We start from the raw sequence: 22,242 nt of genomic DNA, 5'->3' as shown, positions 1-22,242 counted from the left end.
AAGAGAGGGCTCTCTGCAGGCCTTATTTTAAGATGGTAGGCTCTGCTGGACCAAAACCTGAGGGCATAATTAACAGTGTCTGTGGAGGGACCACGTGCACTGACTTCATGGGCCATTTGGCCTACTAGATGGGATTTAGGTCCTCATTCATTGTCGTGTGCTGTATTCCTGTGGGAGTATAAGGTCTAGCTGCTTTACATTGACTAAGTCCCGAACGTTTGATCTTGTTCCAGGGTGGGTGATTATACTCGAGAATGCACTTAATTACAAGCTTTATGTGTCTAGCATCCATTCAGCCTACGTCCTCTTCACTGCACCTAACATCATCTATGGAATTTCATTTGCAGGTTTTGGGAAGTCTAAAGCTGTCACATTTGAAATCTGCTTTGTGATGTGTGTGTGTGTGTGTGTGTTGTGTGTTGTGTGTTGTGTGTGTTTCCACCTTGCCATTTTGGAACTTTTTTGATTAGAATTTATGTATTAGTATTAATGATATCAACAAAACAAACACATTTGCTAAACTTCTCAGGAAAGAGGCATCATTTATGAGTGGCGGGTGATCTGAGAATGTTTGTAGTCAGGTGTGGAAGCCACAGGCCCATGTTGATAGCCTCATCTATTGCTTCAGTTGTTGAGAGAGGGCTCTGACTGAACCTGAGTTCACCCTTCCAGCTAGCCTGCCTGGCCAGCCACCTGTGGGAGGCTTACCGCTGCCTCAGCAGCACGAACTTACAGATGTGTGCTTCCATGTTCTGTCTCTTAACATCTTTTTAATGTTACGATTTTATTATTGGATAAAAATCTAATTGGTCATGATTTACTACTAAGTTTTTTTGATAGAATCATCTTCCATTTAATTTTTTTACATAGTTCTTTTGGTTTGAGGGGCAGGTATCTTTACATCTCTCAGACAGACTTTGTCAACATCAAGTCGTGTTGCCTCATGTGTTTTATTTTCAAGATTTTGATTTATTCATGATTGAGAAGCCTGTAATTAGATTTCAGGATTTTATCAGAATTTATAAGTGCATTTGGTTACTGTGCAACTTCTTTGGAAGATACATATTTTCCCTTTATTTATATTTAATGTGTGTGTGCACGCGTGCACATGCATGTGCATGGGATTGGATGCTTTCCTTCAACCATGCGGGTCTCAGGCATCAAACTCAGGTTGTCAAACTTGGTGGCAGGCACCTCTGTCCGTTGAACAGCCCCACCAGTCCTGTTCTTTTTCTATCAAACAAATTTTCTTTTTTTTTTTTTTTTTTTTTTATTTGATATAATTTATTTACATTTCAAATGATTTCCCCTTTTCTAGCCCCCCCCCACTCCCCGAAAGTCCCGTAAGCCCCCTTCTCTTCCCCTGTCCTCCCTCCCACCCCTTCCCAGTTCCCCGTTCTGGTTTTGACAAATACTGTTTCACTGAGTCTTTCCAGAACCAGGGACCACTCCTGCTTTCTTCTTGTATCTCATTTGATGTGTGGATTATGTTTTGGGTATTCCAGTTTTCTAGGTTAATAACCACTTATTAGTGAGTGCATACCATGATTCACCTTTTGAGTCTGGGTTACCTCACTTAGTATGATGTTCTCTAGCTCCATCCATTTGCCTAAGAATTTCATGAATTCATTGTTTCTAATGGCTGAATAGTACTCCATTGTGTAGATATACCACATTTTTTGTATCCACTCTTCTGTTGAGGGATACCTGGGTTCTTTCCAGCATCTGGCAATTATAAATAGGGCTGCTATGAACATAGTAGAGCATGTATCCTTATTACATGGTGGGGAATCCTCTGGGTATATGCCCAGGAGTGGTATAGCAGGATCTTCTGGAAGTGAGGTGCCCAGTTTTCGGAGGAACCGCCAGACTGCTTTCCAGAGTGGTTGTACCAATTTGCAACCCCACCAGCAGTGGAGGAGTGTTCCTCTTTCTCCGCACCCTCTCCAACACCTGCTGTCTCCTGAATTTTTAATCTTAGCCATTCTGACTGGTGTAAGATGAAATCTTAGGGTTGTTTTGATTTGCATTTCCCTAATGACTAATGAAGTGGAGCATTTTTTAAGATGCTTCTCCGCCATCCGAAGTTCTTCAGGTGAGAATTCTTTGTTTAACTCTGTACCCCATTTTTTAATAGGGTTGTTCGGTTTTCTGGAGTCTAACTTCTTGAGTTCTTTATATATATTGGATATTAGCCCTCTATCTGATGTAGGATTGGTGAAGATCTTTTCCCAATTTGTTGGTTGCCGATCTGTCCTCTTGATGGTGTCCTTTGCCTTACAGAAACTCTGTAACCTTATGAGGTCCCATTTGTCAATTCTTGCTCTTAGAGCATACGCTATTGGTGTTCTGTTCAGAAACTTTCTCCCTGTACCGATGTCCTCAAGGGTCTTCCCCAGTTTCTTTTCTATTAGCTTCAGAGTGTCTGGCTTTATGTGGAGGTCCTTGATCCATTTGGATTTGAGCTTAGTACAAGGAGACAAGGATGGATCAATTCGCATTCTTCTGCATGCTGACCTCCAGTTGAACCAGCACCATTTGTTGAAAAGGCTATCTTTTTTCCATTGGATGTTTTCAGCCTCTTTGTCGAGGATCAAGTGGCCATAGGTGTGTGGGTTCATTTCTGGATCTTCAATCCTGTTCCATTGATCCTCCTGCCTGTCACTGTACCAATACCATGCAGTTTTTAACACTATTGCTCTGTAGTATTGCTTGAGGTCAGGGATACTGATTCCCCCAGATTTTCTTTTGTTGCTGAGAATAGTTTTAGCTATCCTGGGTTTTTTGTTGTTCCAGATGAATTTGATAATTGCTCTTTCTAACTCTGTGAAGAATTGAGTTGGGATTTTGATGGGTACATGCAGACTCTAAGAGAACACAAATGCCAACCAAACAAATTTTCTTACATAAACTTCTTTAATGTGGAAGGCTTAGAGAAAGAGCGGAGTAGGTCTTTCTCTTTTTTTTCATTTCTCCTGAGAAGTCTTTAAAAAGATGTTTATACAAATCAAATATGCTTATAACTTAAAAGAAATAATTTGGTGTGGCAAGTTTTAGGTAATAATAATAAAAAGTATATACACACTCTGTAACCTTTCTTTAAGTCTTTGGTTTAAGTCGTCTGTCATACAGTGCCAAAGCGTTGTTCTGAGCTGTGAGTGTTGAAACATGCATGCCTGTCCTAGTGTCGTAACTAATTATATCTCTGACATGCTTACTTCTAGTAATTGGATGTCGACCTCCCACAGCATGTGTTTTAACTTTTAGCTTTATCTGGAGGACCTGCTATAGGAATGAAGTTTTTACCACATAGCAGCTTAACAGTGTACACAGATCCTGTTTAAAATATACCATATACTTTATGTTTTGCAGAAATAGTGTATGTCCAGGGGAAAGGTTTTTTTTCCCTTTTATTGAAAATTAATTTTTCTTACATAATATATCCTGACCAGGGTTTCCCCTCCCCCTGCTCCTCTCTGTTCCTCCCCACATCCTTTCTGGTGTGGCTCCATTCCTTTTCCGTCTCCTTTGAAAAGAATAGGATTCTAAGAAATAATAATAAAATATAATAAGATAAATCATTGCATCCAAGTTGGCTAAGGCAAAACAACAGAAGGAGAAGATCCAAGAGAAGGCTACAGAATCAGACACACTTGTCCATACCTTCCGGAATCCCTTAGGATCACTGAACTAGAATCCATATCGTATCCACAGAGGACCTGCTGCAGACCCGAGGAAGCCCTGTGTGCATGCTGCTCTGTCTCTGTGAGTTCCTATGAGTTTTACTCAGCTGATTTAGAAAACCCTGTTTTCTTGGTGTCCTCCCCCCTCTGGCTCTTAGGCTCTTTAACATCTTCTTCCCCCAGGTCCCCTGAACCCAGAGGGGAGGACATTCCATTTAGGGCTGATGGAGGGCTTGGTGGAGACATCCCATTTCTGGCCCCAGTGTCTCTCACTCTCTGTGTAGTGTCTGGTTAGATCTCTATCTGTTCCCATCTGCTGCAGGAGGAAGCTTCTCTGATGCTGGCTGACAAAGGCACTGATCCTCTGTGGTTCTCCCGGATTGTAACTTGGTTATCACTGACTTAACAGCTAATACACATATAAGTGAATACATACCATGCGTCTTTCTGAGTCTGAGGAAAAAGTCTAAGCAGTGGAAAAAAATTTTAGTTGAGCTGACATGCATATCTGCCTTTGCTGATAATTATACACTGTGTCAGCTGACTTTGCTGTTTCATCTCTGGATTGACAGCTCAGTATGAGAGTGAAGTTTTTCAGAATTTATTTTCCCTTCAAGTTTTTCAAAGATCAACTTGTAGAAGAGACTGGATGAAGTGCTGGTCACTTAATCTTCATGGTCGACAATGATTTGACAAATATTCTATGACAATGCTCCAAGGAGAGTTTTTACAGACCAATTTAGAAATTCTGTCTTGGACATGCTTGTGACTAGAGCTGTAAATGTTTGTTATGTGCACAAGCATGTATGAAAATATGTGATCCTTGTCTATGCCTGCTGAAAGAGAACTTTACCAGTTCTAAGTCTCTGAACTGCAGTCCCATAGAAATTAAAGTCTTAAGAGTGGGAGCAGTGGTGAATTTGGAATTACTGGACAGCTAGCTGATTAAAGAAATAAAAACTTTACTGGTTAAATCAGTTTCTCTCAGAATTCTACCTAACAAATCCTTCCCTTAAAAAGAAATGTTTCTGTTTCTTTAAGCTCCTTCACAAGTGGAACTCTGAATTCCACTTCCTAACATTCTTGAGTAAATCTGATTTGTAAAGGCATATGGACACTTTATAGACTTGGCACACTAAAAATATTTAGTCATAAGCCAACAAATCAAACCCAGATATACTGACTTATGTAAATGCCAATCATATTATATATCAATGGTTGGTAAATTAGCATGTTATTAAGTGCACAAAAACTCACACTTCAATTTTAAGATATTGTGAGAAGTTGGTAACCCATAAGTATATGCTTTTTTAAAGTAGTGAAATAACTTTTTGATTAAAAACTCCTACCACCACTGCAGAGTTTTCACACGTTCACTGTTGTTTCTTGGTGCCACCAGCTCTGCAGTTGTGACAGGGGAGGACAAAGCCATTTATTTTGTTTCTTTTGCCATTTGTTTTTAAATCATTCACTCAGAAATAACTAACTGCTATATTGTTTAGGATCTCCCCTTACACCAGTGGTTCTCAACCTTCCTAATGCTGCGACCATTACATTTTCTCATAAAATACATTTTCTCATAAAATAATTTTACTTGATACTTCATAACTGTAATTTTGCTATTGTGATGAATTGTAGCAGTATCTCTTTGTAAATATCTCCATTTTCTGCTGGTTTCTTTGAGGTTATGACACACAGATTGTGAATCACTGGCTTATACACACAGTTATTTTTTGTCCTGAACTTAATGTAGCACAGAATTTTTTTTTAATTTGAACATTTTTATTTTGCAATTAAAGAAATACATTTCTGTACAAATGAATTTTTCTTTAGTTGCTTACATTTGGATATTCTTACATAATGCAAGTTTTAAAAATAATGACATCTTATTTGCATACAGAAAACCAGTTGTTAAAGATTGATGAATAGTACATAGACTTTAGAGTTTCTAAGTAAAACACATTTGGTTGTGTTGAAGAGATGGCACAGATGTTAAGAGCACTGATTGCTCTTCTAGAGGTCTTAAGTTCAGTTCCCAGTAACCACATGGTGGCTTACAATCATGGATATGATTCTATGATTCCCTCTTCTGATGTGCATGAAGACAGAGTACATATGTGTGTGTGTGTGTGTGTGTGTGTGAGAGAGAGAGAGAGAGAGAGTGCGTGTGTGTGTGTGTGTAAATCTTCATTAAAACATTTATTTAATAGAGTTTTATTTCTGAAAGGGTCATGTAAATGTGTATAATAGTGAAGAGATTTATGTTTTTAAGTGATACCTCAGTACTGTTACTTTTGGCTTTACAATACAGGGAATGATACCTTTGGAGCTAACAAAGATCTGAATTTGAATATTAATTCTACTACTGAAGAAAGGTAGTCTTGAGGGCATTGTTTTATCTGTTTTTACATGTGGCTTGAAAAATATAACAGAATTTACCCTACAACTTTAATATTATATGTCCACACTGTTATGCCTTGAGAAAATTAACTTTAATTTTGAAATGAGTTTACACCCATAAGAAAGTTGAAAATGGTACAAGACTTCCTAAATGTCCTTCACTTGGATTATGAATCGAATTAGTTATCATCCATATATAATCACACGCCATAAATTGGGTCATCTTAAAGTACAGCATCACCAATACTATTTAATTCTGGTATGTTCCCCACCCCCATTACACCCTCCTTAACTCCTGCTCAGACTTTGATATCTTTCGCTTTTTGATCAGTATTTCTTCTTTCTATAAAACAGGCAAAAAGTATTTATGCTTGAGTATTTTGAGATAATGTACATGAAAATGAATATGGCATTTGCCTGATACAAGAGATAAGGATCTATTAGTTTCTTGTCTTTATCCTGGGTACAGAAATATCAGACTTACAGGAGTTATTCTGAGGGATGTGATACCAGTTTGTTTTAGTAATAAATTTTGTACTAGTTTAGCAGGCACAAAATATATGAGAATTTAAAAAAACAAACAAAACAAAACAATCCAAATCAACCAGCATAGGTTAATATGTTAAAATAATAAACAGGAAGTCAAACACAGCAAGCATGTGTATGTGTGCACATATACACCGGTCTATTAAATATGTTGTAAATACATGCTTTTCTGCATTCTTTACCTAATTAGAAAAGGCAAAACATTTTTTAATGCTCTTGTCTGGAGTTATGGCTACCTTCATCTTACTGTGTCAGAGCAACACACAAAATAGTAAATGAGGAGTTGGAGCAATTGGGACTAGAAAACATTGTCCACAGTCCAGTGGTCCGTGTCACCGTTCCTCTGCTTCCAGGATATAGTGCATAATCAGGAGAGGCAAGCCAAGCCAAATCCTCTTAGAACACCATGTCTGGGGAGGTTACAGGGTCCCCAAGGTTTGTTCCTTCTTATCATTGTAACACTCTCACTGTGACAAGGAGATCTGGGAAGTCACCTGAGGATGTGATGAAAACCACATTCCTATCACTTTTCTTTCCTCTTCTGAACATTTAATGGATAGGGAATGTGTTTAGTTTTCATACATATATTTAATTACATAGTCTATATATACTCATATATAAAACAAGTCAAAAAATTAAATCATAAAACAGAATAACCAAGTGAAAGAACCTGTATCTGTTTTCATGTGCTTGAGGTTACATGCAAGAATAGTATTTCCTGACTAGTCATCCAAAGCTCTTGCTAGGAAACGGCCTTGCTTTGTGTTTACGAGGGAACGTTGTAGCAGCAATCAGAACCTTTGTAGCCTGTAGCCCATTTTAGAGACATGTCAGGTTAGGAAAAAATTTTGCTTGTCTCTCCTGGATTCTTGGAGACAGGGACTCACAGACTGGCTCGGAATTGGGGACATTGCCACCCTGAGCTCCTGAGTGCTGGAGTGACAGGCCTTTACCACCATGCCTGCCTATCAAGTTAAGTGTTTCAGGAACCCGAGGATAATGATTTTTCACCTTGTTTTTCTGATGATAATCATGAGAGAAAAGGTTTTTAAAAATCTGTTTTGAAATAATATTTTGTTATGTAACAAAAAGAAATACCAGGATATATTGCTCAATATTTGTTAGCTTTGGCTAGCTTTGTTCTATAAATTAATAGTATATTAAAACTACTTCCTGAGAATATTTCATTTTTTATTTGTTCTTAAGGTTTCCAGAAATTTTCGTTAATCCTGTATTTTGATTCCAACCAGAATTTTTTTAACAAAAAAAGTAAATAAATTTTGTTTTAATCTGTGCAGCTGTAGTTCACTTTGCAGTCATGAGAAATATCTATTTTATTAAGTCCTATGAGGAATATGTGTCACATACATTTAAGAAAAAACTATTTGGTGTTTTGATTATTATGTGACGGGAAGTATTTCTGTTCTGGTCCAGTCTGTTTGGAGTTCTGTAGGCTTCTTGTATATTCATGGGCATCTCTCTCTTTAGGTTAGGGAAGTTTTCTTCCATAATTTTATTGAAGATATTTGCTGGCCCTTTAAGTTGTAAATCTTCACTCAGTCATCAAACCCTGACTCATTGCGGATGCTACAAAGTACTTCTAACAAGAGCCTGGTATGGCTGTCTTCTGAGAGGCTCTGCCAGAGCCTGACAAATAGAGGTGGGTGCTCACAGTCAACCATTGGACTAAGTGCAGAGTCCCTGATGGAGGAGTCAGAAAAGGAACTGAAGGAGCTGAGGGGCTGAAGGAGCTGAAGGGCAGCCCAATGGAGGGAGCAACAGTGTCAACTGGCCAGACCCCGGGAGCTCCCAGGACTGGACCACCAACCAGAGTACTCATGAAGGGACCCATGTCTCTGGCCACATATGTGGCAGAAGATGGTCTTGTTGGACATCAGTGGGATGAGCAGCCATTGGGCTTGAGGTGGTTCAATGCCTTTGTATAGGGGAATGCCAGGGCAGAAAGACAGAAGAGGATGAATGGTTGGGGGAGCACTCTCATAGAGGCTTGGAGAGAGGGGGTGGGATAGGGGGTTCCGGAGGAGAGACCTGAAAAAGGGGTAATGTTTGAAATGCAAATAAAGACATTATCTAATTAAAGAAAAAAAAAAAAAGAAAAAACTATTTAAGATGAAAAATTCCAAAAATGACTTTCCCCTGGTGTGAAGTAAAACAAAACCCCCAACACATCTCTGTCTGTGGTAATGACATTGAGGTGACAAACTGCAGGCAGGTGAGGTTCCTGGGGGTGATCTCACACCTGCACCATGATCTTGGGAAACAGCTGGGCTTGGAACTACCTGCTGGCCTTGCTTTCTGTTTGATGCAAGACCAGCTCTCAGGCTGAGGCCCTTGCATTTATACAGAAGATCCCAGGTCTTTGAAAATAGACAGATGGGACTGTGGTGGGCAGTGTTCCCTGGTTTTATGTAGCTTTTCTTTCAGATGGAGCAATGAAGACACCTTAGTGCTGTCCCTGCCAGGCTCCAAGCCCACATCTCTCACAGCTACCCAGAGTTTGGTCTGCCAGGCAGGTGTGACTCAGGAAGCCATAGACAAGGGTATCCTGGATCTGCAGCCCATTGCATAGCCGAGTGTGAATTTAGTTAAGGGCACTTAACTGCTGGCCCCTTCCTTTCTTTTTAGCTACCCAACAGAGCTCTGGAGGCAGCAGAAATAGTGGTCTTAGCCATGCATGCTGTAACTCTCCTGCAACTTCTTATGGAATTCTTGTGTATAGTTCTTTTACATGCTTCTCCAAAGAAAAGAGGCATATGTACTTGTTAAAGTACAGGAGATTTCTGTGTGAAAGCTGCACCCATCAGTTAAGGCTTCTCAAGATTCAAGAAACCATCAGGCCCACAGATCCTTCAGTTAGTGTGTTCCTTTAGGTCCATAGGCTTCCCTCTCTGCTGGCTAGGGAACTGTTTTTTTTCCCCTCCTGCACTAGTGTGATTGTGGGAAATTTGCTGAGCCTCCATACATCGACTCCCAGGAACCCTGAGAAGAAATTACATTGTCTTCTTACATTTCTGTTTTTGTTTTTTAGAGACAGGTTTCTCTGTGTAGTCTTAGCTCACACTCACTCTGTAGACCAGGTTGGCCTTGAACTCACAGACTGACCCCCTCTGCCTCAAAAGTGCTGGAATCAAAGGCTCCTGCCTCTACCCCCACCAGCGCCCAGTTCTTCTTGCTTTCTTGAGGGTAGTCTGCTGCCTCTGTTCTCTCACACACTGATGTTTTCCTTTGAAGCCAGGAACCCAGAACAGAGTGTCCAGGACCAGCCTGAAGGTAGGTTTAGTTTGCCCTGACAGTGTTTTAAAGCTGTGTGAGGAGATGGGGTGTAGCTCAGCAGAGGGCTTGCTTTGTGTGCACAAGGCTGAGTTCTTTCCACACTGAGGAGATAAAACCTTGCGCCTTTAAACTTGGGGGAGACTTTGTATGATAGCCCAGAGTTCTGGTTTCACTTTGCATTATCCACTCCCATGGACCTGTAGGTAGGAAAGCTCTATGATAGCTTTTTCCTTTGAATTACTGTTTTGTTTTGTGTTTTACCTTTTTAATACACACACACACACACACACACACACACACACACACACACACGCACGCACGCACACATGCACGCACGCCCGCATGCACATACTTAGTATATGTAGGTTTTTGGTTACAATAATTTTTCCAATGAACACTTGATTAATTGTATTTTTTCTATTTACTTAAAACATTATTGCTCCAAAAACATTCACGTGGACCTGTAGGCTCCTTCTGTCGGCTTACAGACAATTCTGCCAGGCTCCAGCAAACTGCTACCTAGGTTTGAGCCAACATGGAGTATAAGAACTGCTCAGCTACACCAGCGTGTGTGTGTGTGTGTGTGTGTGTGTGTGTGTGTGTGTGTGTGTGTGCGCTCTCTCTCTCTCTCTCTCTCTCTCTCTCTCTCTCTCTCTCTCTCTCCATCTCCTATTCTCCTTCATTCTCTCTCTCCTCCACTTGTTGCCAGCTGGCCTCTTCTTTTCCTCCCTCCTCTCTCTTTCTGTCTTTCTGTTGTCCTTTATTCACTGCCTCTGTCCCTTTTCCTGGTCCCCTTCCCTTCCCCCAGTAAACTTCCTTTTGTACTAGGCCTGTCACTGGTGGTGGCTCCTTCTGGGAACCCCTTGGCTGACATGCTGAGGCTGAGGGGTTCCCTCCTTCTTAATGGGCATTGCTTTGTAAAGCCTCGCCTTCAGCAGCAGTTCTGGCTCCAGGTATTCAGACCTTGTCCTTTACAGGAAACAGCAGGGCCTGTAGGCCTGTAGGCCACTCCCTCTGAAGCCCCTGCTAAGATTGGTTGTTAAGCCAAGGGCTGGGTGATTAGAATCTTTTGGTTTTATAAGGCTCAAGACAATGGCAGAGTAAATGCTACTTTTACCAGTTTGCTATTCCACCTGCCAAGGATAAAAACAGGGAAAGTTTGCTTCAGAAGCATGCCTGGGTGAGTTGCATGACAGTAGGTCCTAATGGGCAGGTATCAGGGATACTCAGTACTCCACAGATGTTTTTATAAAGACAGCAAATCAAGTTTTTGATCTTGCTTTGTTTTATGGGCTTTATGTTTGCATTATGGCTTTGTAAGTACTGCCATTAACTGAGATGGGTCAGTAGGCAGGGGTGGAAAGATGCTGGAGAGATTTTTCAGTCAGTTTCTCTACCTTTGTGTCTTGTTCCAAAGGAGGGGCCTAGAAACCTCTTCATTAGTACTATCAAGGATCATGACCATCTGAGTATTAATTAGGAAAGATAAACTATATCTTATAGGACTAAATAATACCCTGCTGTTTGGACATCCTTTCACGATACCAAGAAAAATAGAAAGAACTGAGTTTTGATTTAGAAGATTCAACTCCTTGACTTCACATATTGCCTTTTTTCCGGTACCAGCTTGCATAAATTCTTATGTAACAGGCCTCGATTTCTATGACAATAAATAGCTATGATGAAAATATCCCCCCACCCTACCTGTGTCATTGATTTTTGAGGGTTCTATAATACTACAGATATACACATATATACATAAGGAAATGTGAGATAATATATCTCTGATGTAAGCTGCTGTTTTATCAATGAAACAGAATTGTATCACAGCTACCTTGGGGGGCTTCAGGTCTGCTGTTGTTTGTCTTTTGAATCCATGTGGGGAGTATAGGGTTTTTTTTTTTTTTTTGATGATCCTTTTTTGTGGATATGGATAATAAAGTTACTACAACACATTGGGTTTGGGTCCTAGAAACTTCTAAACTTGTAGAGTTTTAGGAAAGGTTTCCACATGTACATTAGTGTAAACTAGTAAAATCTCGTGCTACAGTAATAGTATGGGGCATTTAACTGCTTAGGTTCATGGCACTGGCAAAAGCAGAGAATGTTTCTGTTTCCACTCCAGCAGTATTAATGCCTCTGGAGTTTTGTTGTTACGACCTTTTTTTAATGAGAAGGAATTTATAATCAATGTTTTCAGGTCTACTGTATCTGTTGAGGGATTACACACTGGAGACCACTCTAAAGGTCAGTAAAGAAGGCGCAACAGAGGCTTATGTGTGTTTCAGATCTCAGTGTCAGCAACCTTTCCTGACAGGTAAGCCCTGTAATGAGAAGCTTGGGTAGAAGTATATACTTGTTCTAAGGATGAGCGCTGACACCTAGGCCATTTAAACCTCAACCAGAAGAACTGATACACTTAACGTCTGACAGGAGCAAAATCTGGTTTCCTTGAAGTCACTTGGTAATCATTCTGTGAATGGGCTTGTGACATGTGGCAAAGCTAAGCCCTTCCCACTGTATGGCTGGTGGGAGCAAGAAGAAGTAGGGGCCTTCCTTGGGGACATTCATATGCATTATTGTCGGAGTTTTGGGGCAGGAAAAGCAGATTTGATTTCTTGTCCCAGTCACCAACTTGCTGGACCTAGGCAGGTTGTTCTAAATGTCTCTGAGCCTCTTGGCAATCAGACCTTATAATGTGTTTTATGCTGCATTAAGCTCCTCTCCTCCCCTCCCCTCCTCTCTCTTCCCCTCCTCTCCCCTCCCCTCCCCTCCCCTCTTCTTTCCTCCCCTCTTTTCTCCTCCCCTCCCCTCCTCTCCCCTTCCCTCCCCTCCCCTCTCCTCTCCTCTCCTCTCCTCTCTGCTCCTCTGTCTCTTTGTCTCTGTTTCTCTTTGTCTCTGTTTCTGTCTTTGTCTTTCTCTGTCCCTCTCCTTCTCCTTTCCCCCCCTCCCCCCTCTCTCACATACACACACAGGCATACACATGTATTGTGTGTGTGTGTGTGTGTGTGTGTGTGTGTGTGTGTGTGTGTGTTCCCTCAAGGGTCTAGCTCCAGTCCTAAACTGACTGTTTGAAGTAACCCTTTCTAATAGGATTCTGGGTTCTGCTGTTTGTCAAATAATTTGTTATGAAGTCAAAACTGCAGTTTAAAAAAAGGTGGGTAATGGGCCTTACAAAAGAAAATTTCCCATAATTATAATCCCTTCTTAGTCTATATTTATTATGCTTTTATATACAAATTTTAAAGTTGGTATAGAAATATGTCTTAACTACAATTATGAAAATAGATGTTGAAACTTTCGTAAATCAAATAGGAGACACACACACATACATACCCATACACACACCCTTTTTTCTTATATAACCTGTATGGTCTATCTACTTTTTGCCAAGGTTCTATGCTATGTATTAGTTTCTGTTTTACAAACCAATGACAGTAAAGTGATGTGGATCTCAGAAAGCTTTTTGTCTGACTGTCCCATGTGTAGCTACGGCCAGTGTTTGCCCGTGCTATGGCCTGTGTTTTAGAGTGTGTTGAATCTTCGGAGTTTATTCTCATTCTAGGAAAGAATTGCAGAGATGTCATTCTAGGCAGAAACAAAACTTGTAGGCCTCAGAAATCTTCTTAAGTGGGATTTGTTCTGGTGCTGGGAGCTGAAGTGAGGGCCTCAACATGTGGTAGGCAAACCTTCTTCCATTGAGTTACATCCCCAAATCATCACTAGTGTTTTTATGTTTCAATAACTTTTCACATTGCTCCATGAATTACTTACTAGTCTTTATAATCCACGGGTTCGGGTAGACAGCTTAGAAGCAGATGTAAGGAGGAATTCAGTCTTTCTTCCTCTTTGTTCTCATCCTCCAATCAGTGGCTTGGACTTTTTCAAGTCTCCCATCCCAGAGAACATTCCCCTCTTAGCTGCCTCCTCTCTCCCCCCTCCTTATTTCCTTTCTTCATTCCACTATATCTTCTTCCTCAATAAAATTTACATCCTTGTTAATTACATGCAATCAAAATTGATGCATACGGTAAAGGAGGCTACATTTTGTGTATAGAGGCAACAGTGGCAACCCTCATGTATGGAACAAATAGATGCGCATCCCTTGGTGATGATCATGGGGAGATTAGAAGAATTGGATAAAACTTGTTAGCTTTTGCCTTATAAACCCTGTTTTCATGGAAGAGGATGCTATCTTGTGCTCTGTTACTTAAAATAACAGTGTAGATAAAATTTAATGCTTTTACCATCATTCTTCTAATCCATTCTTGTCAGAAAGAGATCTGTGGTGCTGATATTGTCTTTTTATTGTCTCAGAAATGGTAATTTGTCAAGTGGTTTCATATAAAAAGGATGCTAAAACTTAAGAACATACTCGTAAGCCGGAAACATATAATTTGGCTAATGGAGATTGCTAGTCATAGATAATAATCAAGATATTAGTAACTCAAGGCCAGTGTAAAGCTGTTGAACATTACTAACTTAACTAAAGTGAAGAGAAAAGACTGTCCCTTAGAGGTAATTTTATAGAATACCAGTTATATAAAGTTAGAGAGACAGCACAGAGACCCAATAATCTAAGAGAAGTGTCTATTCTTGATTTAAGCTATGGATGGTTGTGGTTCCTATTCTTCATATATGCCAAACCAACTATTGATCAGTATGTAGAGATAATTTTAGAATTTAGAACTTGTTCTGACAATTTTGTTTAAATTCTTTCTTGCATTGTCTCCTAGGCACATCTTTATAGTAGTTTCTCTCTCTTTGCAGTGAAGTATCTGGTTATCACCCCTGGTGAAGCTTTGGCCGTGGCAGTTTTTAAAAGTTGGTTCAGTGGTTTTGTTGTTGTTGTTGTTTTGGTTTTTTTGTTCTTTTTCTCATTAATCAACATTCCTACCTTTAATTACAGTATGATCTATGGCAACCACCCTCTTTTGTTCTTATATTACTTTTTTCTTATGAACGAATTCATGTCAGCATCTTGATATATCAGAGTGTCTGAATATCAGACTATTTCCACTCAACTTAACTTTTCAAGAAGTTAAATGTTTTACTTTTAATCCTTTTTTCCTGAGTTCTAAGCAGAATTCAGAAATATCACCATGTTTATGTAAGTATATGCAGCCTAAGTGACATATGTAATTACTTGAATTTGTCTCTGTGAAGCTTCATGTAGTTTATTATGAAATGGTTTTGAATAAAAAATAGAGATGTTTTAACTATAGCCTTATAGAAATTTAATTGTGTTTATGTAACTCTTGTGGATCTTTTTTTAAAATATATTTTTATTTTCTATATTCTTTGTTTACATTCCAAAAGCTTTCCCCTTTCCCAGCCCCCCCCCTCCAATATGTCCCATAAGTCCTCTTTTCTCCATCCATTCTCCTATCTTTCCCCCTCCCCTTTCTCTGTCCTGGTACTCCCCTACAATACTGGATCAAGCCTTTCCAGGATCAGGGCCCTCTTCTTCCTTCTTCATGGGGAATCATTTGATATGCTAATTGTATCTTCAGTATTCAGAGCTTCAGGGCTAATTAATATCCACTTATCAATGATTGCATTCCATGTGTATTCTTTTGTGATTGTGATTCTTTTGTGATCCTCGCTTAGGATGACATTTTCTAGTTCCAACCATTTGCCTAAAAAAAAAATCATGAATTCGTTGTTTTTAATTGCTGAATAGTACTCCATTGTGTATATATACTACATTTTCTGTATCCATTCCTCTATTGAGGGATATCTGGGTTCTTTCCAGCTTCTGGCTACTATAAATAAGGCTGCTATGAACATAGTGGAGGGCTAATATCCAATATATACAAAGAACTCAAGAAGCTAGACCCCAGGGAACCAAATAACCCTATTAAAAAATGGGGTACAAATCTAAACAAAGAATTTTCACCTGAAGAAATTCGGATGGCCGAGAAGCACCTCAAGAAATGCTCAACATCATTAGTCATTAGGGAAATGCAAATCAAAACAACCCTGAGATTTCACCTCAAACCAATCAGAATGGCTAAGGTTAAATCTCAGGAGACAGCAGGTGTTGGCGAGGATGTGGAAAAAGAGGAACCCTCCTTCACTGCTGGTGGGATTGTAAGATGGTACAACCACTAAGGAAATCAGTGTGGCGGTTCCTAAGAAGACTGGACATGACACTTCCAGAGGACCCTGCTATACCTCTCCTGTGCGTATACCCAGAGGATTCCCCAACTCTTGTGTATCTTTATACAGTCATTCTAGGTCCAAAGATGTCATGTATCCTCTGATAAATCTTAGTATGTTCATGGGTTATTAGTGATGTTTGTTTGATGATTTAAAGACTTATATTGATCAGTATTGGTTACATATCAAGAAGACCCTCATGACACCTTTGAGCCCTTCAGAACAAAACTCTGTTCTCTGACGTGAGAAATAGAGGCATCCTTTGCTTGCAAATACTAATATTTGAAATATTGTTCGTTCTGTGTATTTCATGTTTCATGGATTTCTTACTTCCAGTTATATTGAACAATTGAAGAGATCCTGGGAAATAGTCTGTCTCCAGGACATGCAAATTAATTTTGATACAGCAGAAGGAAGATAATCTCTTTTAGTGAGTAATTATATTCTCTACCACATACCTCACATACAGCACGTGCGTACATATATCTGTATGCACACACACACATAATATAGTATACTAGTTAAGATTTGGAGTCTAGATTTGGACTTGATGTTCTGACTTGGTTATAGTGGACAGTCAGGGTAACCTTTGTGTCTTTGAATATCCTTATCTGTAACTTGAGAAGAAAAATAGTACCCACTTCAATTTTTGAAAATTAGGTGTTTATAGGTTAGCTCACAGGTGTTGAATCAGTATGCATTATTTCAACGGAAACATATTTTGTGATGCTTTAGTGATAAAATAGCCACTAGTATATATACATACTTCAATGAAATAAATTTATAGCTAGCAGCAAACTACAGTGACTTCATTCTGTACTTGTACAAAATTGTTTGCTTCAGTGTGTGGCATGCAAAATCCTGAAAGAGTTAAAATTTTTCCTTGTTTTTAAGGCTTTAATTTAGGCTCATTGTTATACAAAAACTGGGTAAAGCTGCACCTTGAGCACTGATGTAAACTGAGTTTTTCAAAGTACATTAAAATTAGCCATAGTCTTCCCTTGACGATTGAGAGATTTGCATCTGGTAGCGATTCACTCAGCCGAATGGAAGGTTGCGCTCCTTAGAGTGCTGATAAGCGGACACATGACATCTGCAAAGAGCAGTGTGCCTACTCGAGTGCCAGGGCAACTGGAGAAAATTCTGTGCTTCCAATTTCACCAGAAACGTAGGGAATATTGCAAATGACACTACCAAATCAACTGTAAATAGATGATAATTTGATTGACATCTGGAAAGCTGTCACTGACTGAGCAGCCCATAACAGGAACATTTACTGAGTGCAAAGGCAGCTTTCAAGTAAATCACTTTTTGTCCAGTGGGGCCCAGCCAGATTATAATTGCATGCCCTTCCCTTCATTGCAAATTCCCTATTACCGTTACCAGCAGTGTCTCATTTAAAGGAAGGTTATCTTCCAAATATTCACAGTGTCTCATGTTAACTCGTCACCACCCTCCTTGAAGGCCTGCTATTTTCTGGAAAATCCAGCCATTGCTTCCCTTCATTCTAAAAAACTCATTAACTTTGCCTTTGTGTGTGTGTGTGTGTTTGTGTATGTGTGTGTGTCTGTGTGTCTGTGTGTCTGTGTGTCTGTGTAGAGGTTCATATTATAAATTGTTTGGCAACATGATGGAAGTTAGGGTCTAAAGACATTTTAGCATGATTTTGTTATAGTCCTTAGAATTGTGTACTCTGTTGTTTTTAAATAAACAGCATTTTGGCAATGGTCATTTTGAAGTATCAGTACTTCAAAACTGAATGAGCACTTGGCTCCTCCCACTTGAAAATGTACAAGGTGCACGTCTGGACCTAGTGTTAGTTCTTGGACCCTGGGTCGTTCAATCCCAGATGCTTGGGAATATTGGGATACAGCGGCAAAAGCACATACCATTTACAGGTCCAGTTGCAGACACAGTGTATGAAGTAAGAGACACTTGAGACATTATTAAGGCAGTGTTGACAAGTTAGTCTAGTTTGTTCTTTAAAAGCCAATGAGGTATTAATACCTGGTTAATAAGCTCATCCTATAGTACAAAGTTATCTAGCCTCATTCTCCAAGTCAGCTGCTTTCCATTGATCAAGAAAAAGAAAGAAACACTGTTCTTATTTGGTCTAGTTCTTTCTTGCTTCTAAATTTGGCTAACATACTCTGGCCTCAGGAGAATATATCAGAGGTACTGATCAGAGTCTTTGTCTGAGAATCTCAAAGTAATGTGTTTTCATAAAAACATTTCCTGCTCGTAGGCATAAGAAGTACCGACCAGAGAAGGATAATGTGAAGCAAGTTGCTCCTACTCTAGGAGTGGCCTCTCTTGTTCAAACAGAATAGAACCTGAAGGTTCTGTTGCTAGTCAGGACCAGTGTGCCTTTGCCTTGCACCAAGCTCTCTATGTCACAAACAATCAAGGAACCATCTCTGGCTGTACAGATGTTGTTGCTTATTGTAGCCCCAGTGAAAGAACATGGGAGCCAAGATCTTGCTAATTGTAATGAGCCTGCCTGCATTGTGAGTGTCAGATGATTTGACAGGACTGACATGCAGCTAAATGGAATAGGAAAAGGCACGGCAGTGGACTGTTGGTCCATTAGTTTGCCCAGGCATCTTGTTTTACTAAGGAGCTCTCTAATGGTTTCTTGGCAATAATTACTCTCTCTCTTCCTCATGCTATTCAACATGACAGGCACTTGCCGAAGTCACAGCTAATATATTTGCACTCTAACAGGCCCCAATGCTGGGTCTCCTTGAGTACTTTGGCTAAGATACGAGTGATGTCTATGCTTTTTTTTCCTTGAGAAAAATCTCTAATGCAGAAGACAACCGTTTTATTTTGGATATTAAGCAGGTATGTGGTGTGGCATGAGTGCTTGAGAAAAGAAAATGATGCATTAGCTGTGAACTCCCCATTGTATGTCTTGTGTATTAGTAGTTGATGATATTGAAACAGAGGAAAACTTTTATGGGCTGATTTACTTACACAGTGATAATTCAGACTTGATCCAGAAGCACAGATAGGGAGGGGGTTTCCATAGACATGAACTTCCAGGCAACTGTCTGGAAAGTACACAGTATGGGATGATTCTTCCATTTCAGATGATGTGCAATCGGGAAGTAGTTTTCCTACTTCCTACACTTTCCTACAGTTTTTTAAACCAAAGAAGGTATCTTAGAGTAATTTAGCTTAAAAAAATGTTCTTCAGGTCACTTCTTTTTGATATGTAGTTGATTTCCCCTATAGCAAGATTTACTTTTTGGAAGTCAACTTGAACTTCTGTATTAAGTATTTTAGTTTAGTTAATAATTATTGGATTCTTTTGGGATTCCTAGCACAGTTTGTTAGTGTATAGCTTTGGAAAACAGTGTATGTCATAGTCCTCCACAGTGACATGATCATTTTTCTTACAATCTTTGAACAGTGTGGTCATAAAATAATCCTTGTGCTAGAAAATACAAGAGGAAGAAGAAATACATGCGTAGAGGCTATGCTTTGGGTTTCAGTGTCTCTTCTTCATATTCATGTATTTGTAGGGGGGTGGTCCTACTCAGAAGTTTAATCAGATTAAACAGATCCCTGTTTATTTTTTTATTTTTTATTTTTTAAGATCCCTGTTTATAAACTCTTTAGAGGGATGAAGAAATAAGCAACAACTCGATTTCAGATACTTATTTTTCAACATACAGCTATCTCTTAGAACAGTTTCTTACTTTTTTTAAAAAAGTACTTATGTTTTGCTGTATCAGAAAGAAGAGAAAAAAATCTTAGAAACATATTAAGCATATGATTAAATTGAAAGGGTTCTGAAGAATCCTTTAGAATCTGTTTTCTTTGTGCAGGTACCAGATGTTGATGTTGGCAGCACTTAAGAGGGTCACAGGACATTTAAAATCACTAGGCTGTGGTGAATAAAATTGCAGGTCTGTTGCACTGAAAATTATTTAAAACTTGTGTTTGTTTACTCAGTGGTAAGTAGTACAAAAAGCATTTTTTCTATATGAGTGTGTTTTAAACAGGTACCTTTGACATACATATATGATCAATGAAAATGTTTAAAACACATTTGTGTCCCAGGGGCTCCTATCACTGCAGGCCACTGGTCCCATTGAAGTCCATTTTCACATGTGCAGAGCTGATCACTCTGCACTTGACCTTCCTTGTAAGTTATTTGTTTCATGTACTAGAGGGCTAAGGCTACATAGCTGTGCAAGAAGGGGGAAAAGGCGTACGTGCTACACTTAGGTAGTATTTCCTTAGTGTTCTCTGACAGTAATTTTGAGAAGTAAAGAGGACTTTTTATGCCCACCCCCACTTTGGGGACTGAGCTAAGTTTCTCATTGATCAAATAATTAAGAGTTTATAGTTTCAATGCTAAAATAGAAAGTAAAAAAAATGGTTTTGAGGAACAAAACCAATTCCAACAGGGGGTACTTCTCTGTACTCACTGTAGATTCTTATTTATTCTTGTTTTATGGGTGTCACACTTGAGTAGTTAGATTGCCTCCTTTCTTAGTTTTCCAATAGAGTTTAATACATAGATCCTCCAGTTTGCCTTGTTTCTTTAGTTAGGAGTTTGAACCAATGCTGTAAGTGCAACGAAATCCATTTCTTCTAGTCTGTGTTATCTATCTTATTACTGTCCATCACGATAGTATTCCAGCTTTCTGTGGGTAGGGAAGTATTTTGAATAGTCTGTCAGAGGAAATGGCTAGGAGGAAAAGCAGATCTCAGCAGCTCTCAGTTCTGGGATTACGGCTGTCTTCTTCCTTTTTAGCACACCTTTCAGGTTGTGTATAATTATACAGAGTGGAAATAAGAAAAATAGTATGTATGATGAAGTTAATTTTTATACACCAAAGAAGTCCAGATGTTGCCTGTTCTGTTTGTAGATCCTGGTGCCTTGGTTTCATTCAATGACAAAGAGAGGTGTGGTGTTATTTGTGCTCTCATGTCGCTAAACCTCAGGAACATGCCAGGACATTTAGATTGAATTGTTATGTGAACATCACTGAATAGTCTTCACAGTCCTAGATGGTGTGGCCTATTCCTTAAGGTTATGTGATACATTATCTTGCTCTTAAATCACAAGACTATACAGCGTATTTCTGTTCTGCATATTGTAGTCAACCGGAACAGATATTTTTATATTTAAAAACATCTGAACACAGAAAAGATACAAAAAAGAACACAGTAGAAATGCTGAAAATCAAGCATACATAGGGTGCACTTCTATGAGTGGAGTTTACAAACCTAAAGCCGTGGGTAGTTGGTGAGTGAATGGTGTGTGACTTTGAGGACCTGGGGCATTATAACAAACTACTGTAGACTTTGTAAGCCCTCTGCACTTAGTTCTGTTTTTTTAATTAGTTGTATTCTTTATTTACATTTCAAATGTTGTCCCCATTCCTGGTTCTGCTTTCCCCCAAAACTCCCTAACCTTTCCCCCCTCCCCCTGCTCACCAACCACACACTTCCTCTTCCCTGTCCCGGCATTCCCCTATACTAGGGCATCTCGCCTTCTCAGGACCAAGGGCTCTTCTCCCTTTGGTGTCCAATAAGCCATCCTCAGCTACATATGCATCTGGAGCCCTGGGTCCCTCCATGTGTACTCTTTGGTTGGTGGTTTAGTCCCTGGGAGCTCTGGGAGTACTGGGTAGTTCTTTAGTTACTGAATCTTTGCATTTTATAAAACTCATTTTTAAATGTTTGAATCTTATACTTAGATTAATATATGGATACATTGTACAAGATTATTTGACTGTTGTCAAGACATTTTTCATTTAAAATCTTTTTCTGATTAAAAACTAATATAAGAGCTGAAGTCTAAACAATGTCAGGATCATATCTTGTCATCCTGGAAAGTCGTCCGTGGGTGTGACAAGATGGAGATGCCCATTTGCTTAGCACCGTCTCTCAAGCCCTTCTGAGGACTGCCTCCTCCTCAGACACAAATGTGTCTGTAGTAGTTTTTCTGGTTTCTCTCTTCTTCTTCTTCTTCTTCTTTTTAATCATAGATTTATTTGTAAGCAGATAATTTACCATCAATATTTTGCTCCAACAATAAGGCCTTTGTTTTCTTGTCCTTCAGTTTATTTTTTTTTCTTTTTCAGCTATGTGTACATTAGATCATTTTATAAAAATTGCTTCATGTCAGTCTGGGACC

At 39.3% G+C, this 22,242-nt stretch overlaps 1 long non-coding RNA gene across 6 annotated transcripts in view; it reads left to right on the top strand.

The window, feature by feature from the left end:
• LOC127675187 (uncharacterized) overlaps positions 1–22,242 on the top strand; it is a 127,828-nt gene that overhangs the window by 14,184 nt on the left and 91,402 nt on the right. The window lies entirely within an intron of this gene.

This window comes from Apodemus sylvaticus, chromosome 1, assembly GCF_947179515.1.
Source record: "Apodemus sylvaticus chromosome 1, mApoSyl1.1, whole genome shotgun sequence".
Lineage (NCBI taxonomy): Eukaryota > Metazoa > Chordata > Mammalia > Rodentia > Muridae > Apodemus > Apodemus sylvaticus.
Note: the sequence above shows the minus strand (reverse complement) of the source record. Positions and strands in the feature narration are given on the sequence as shown.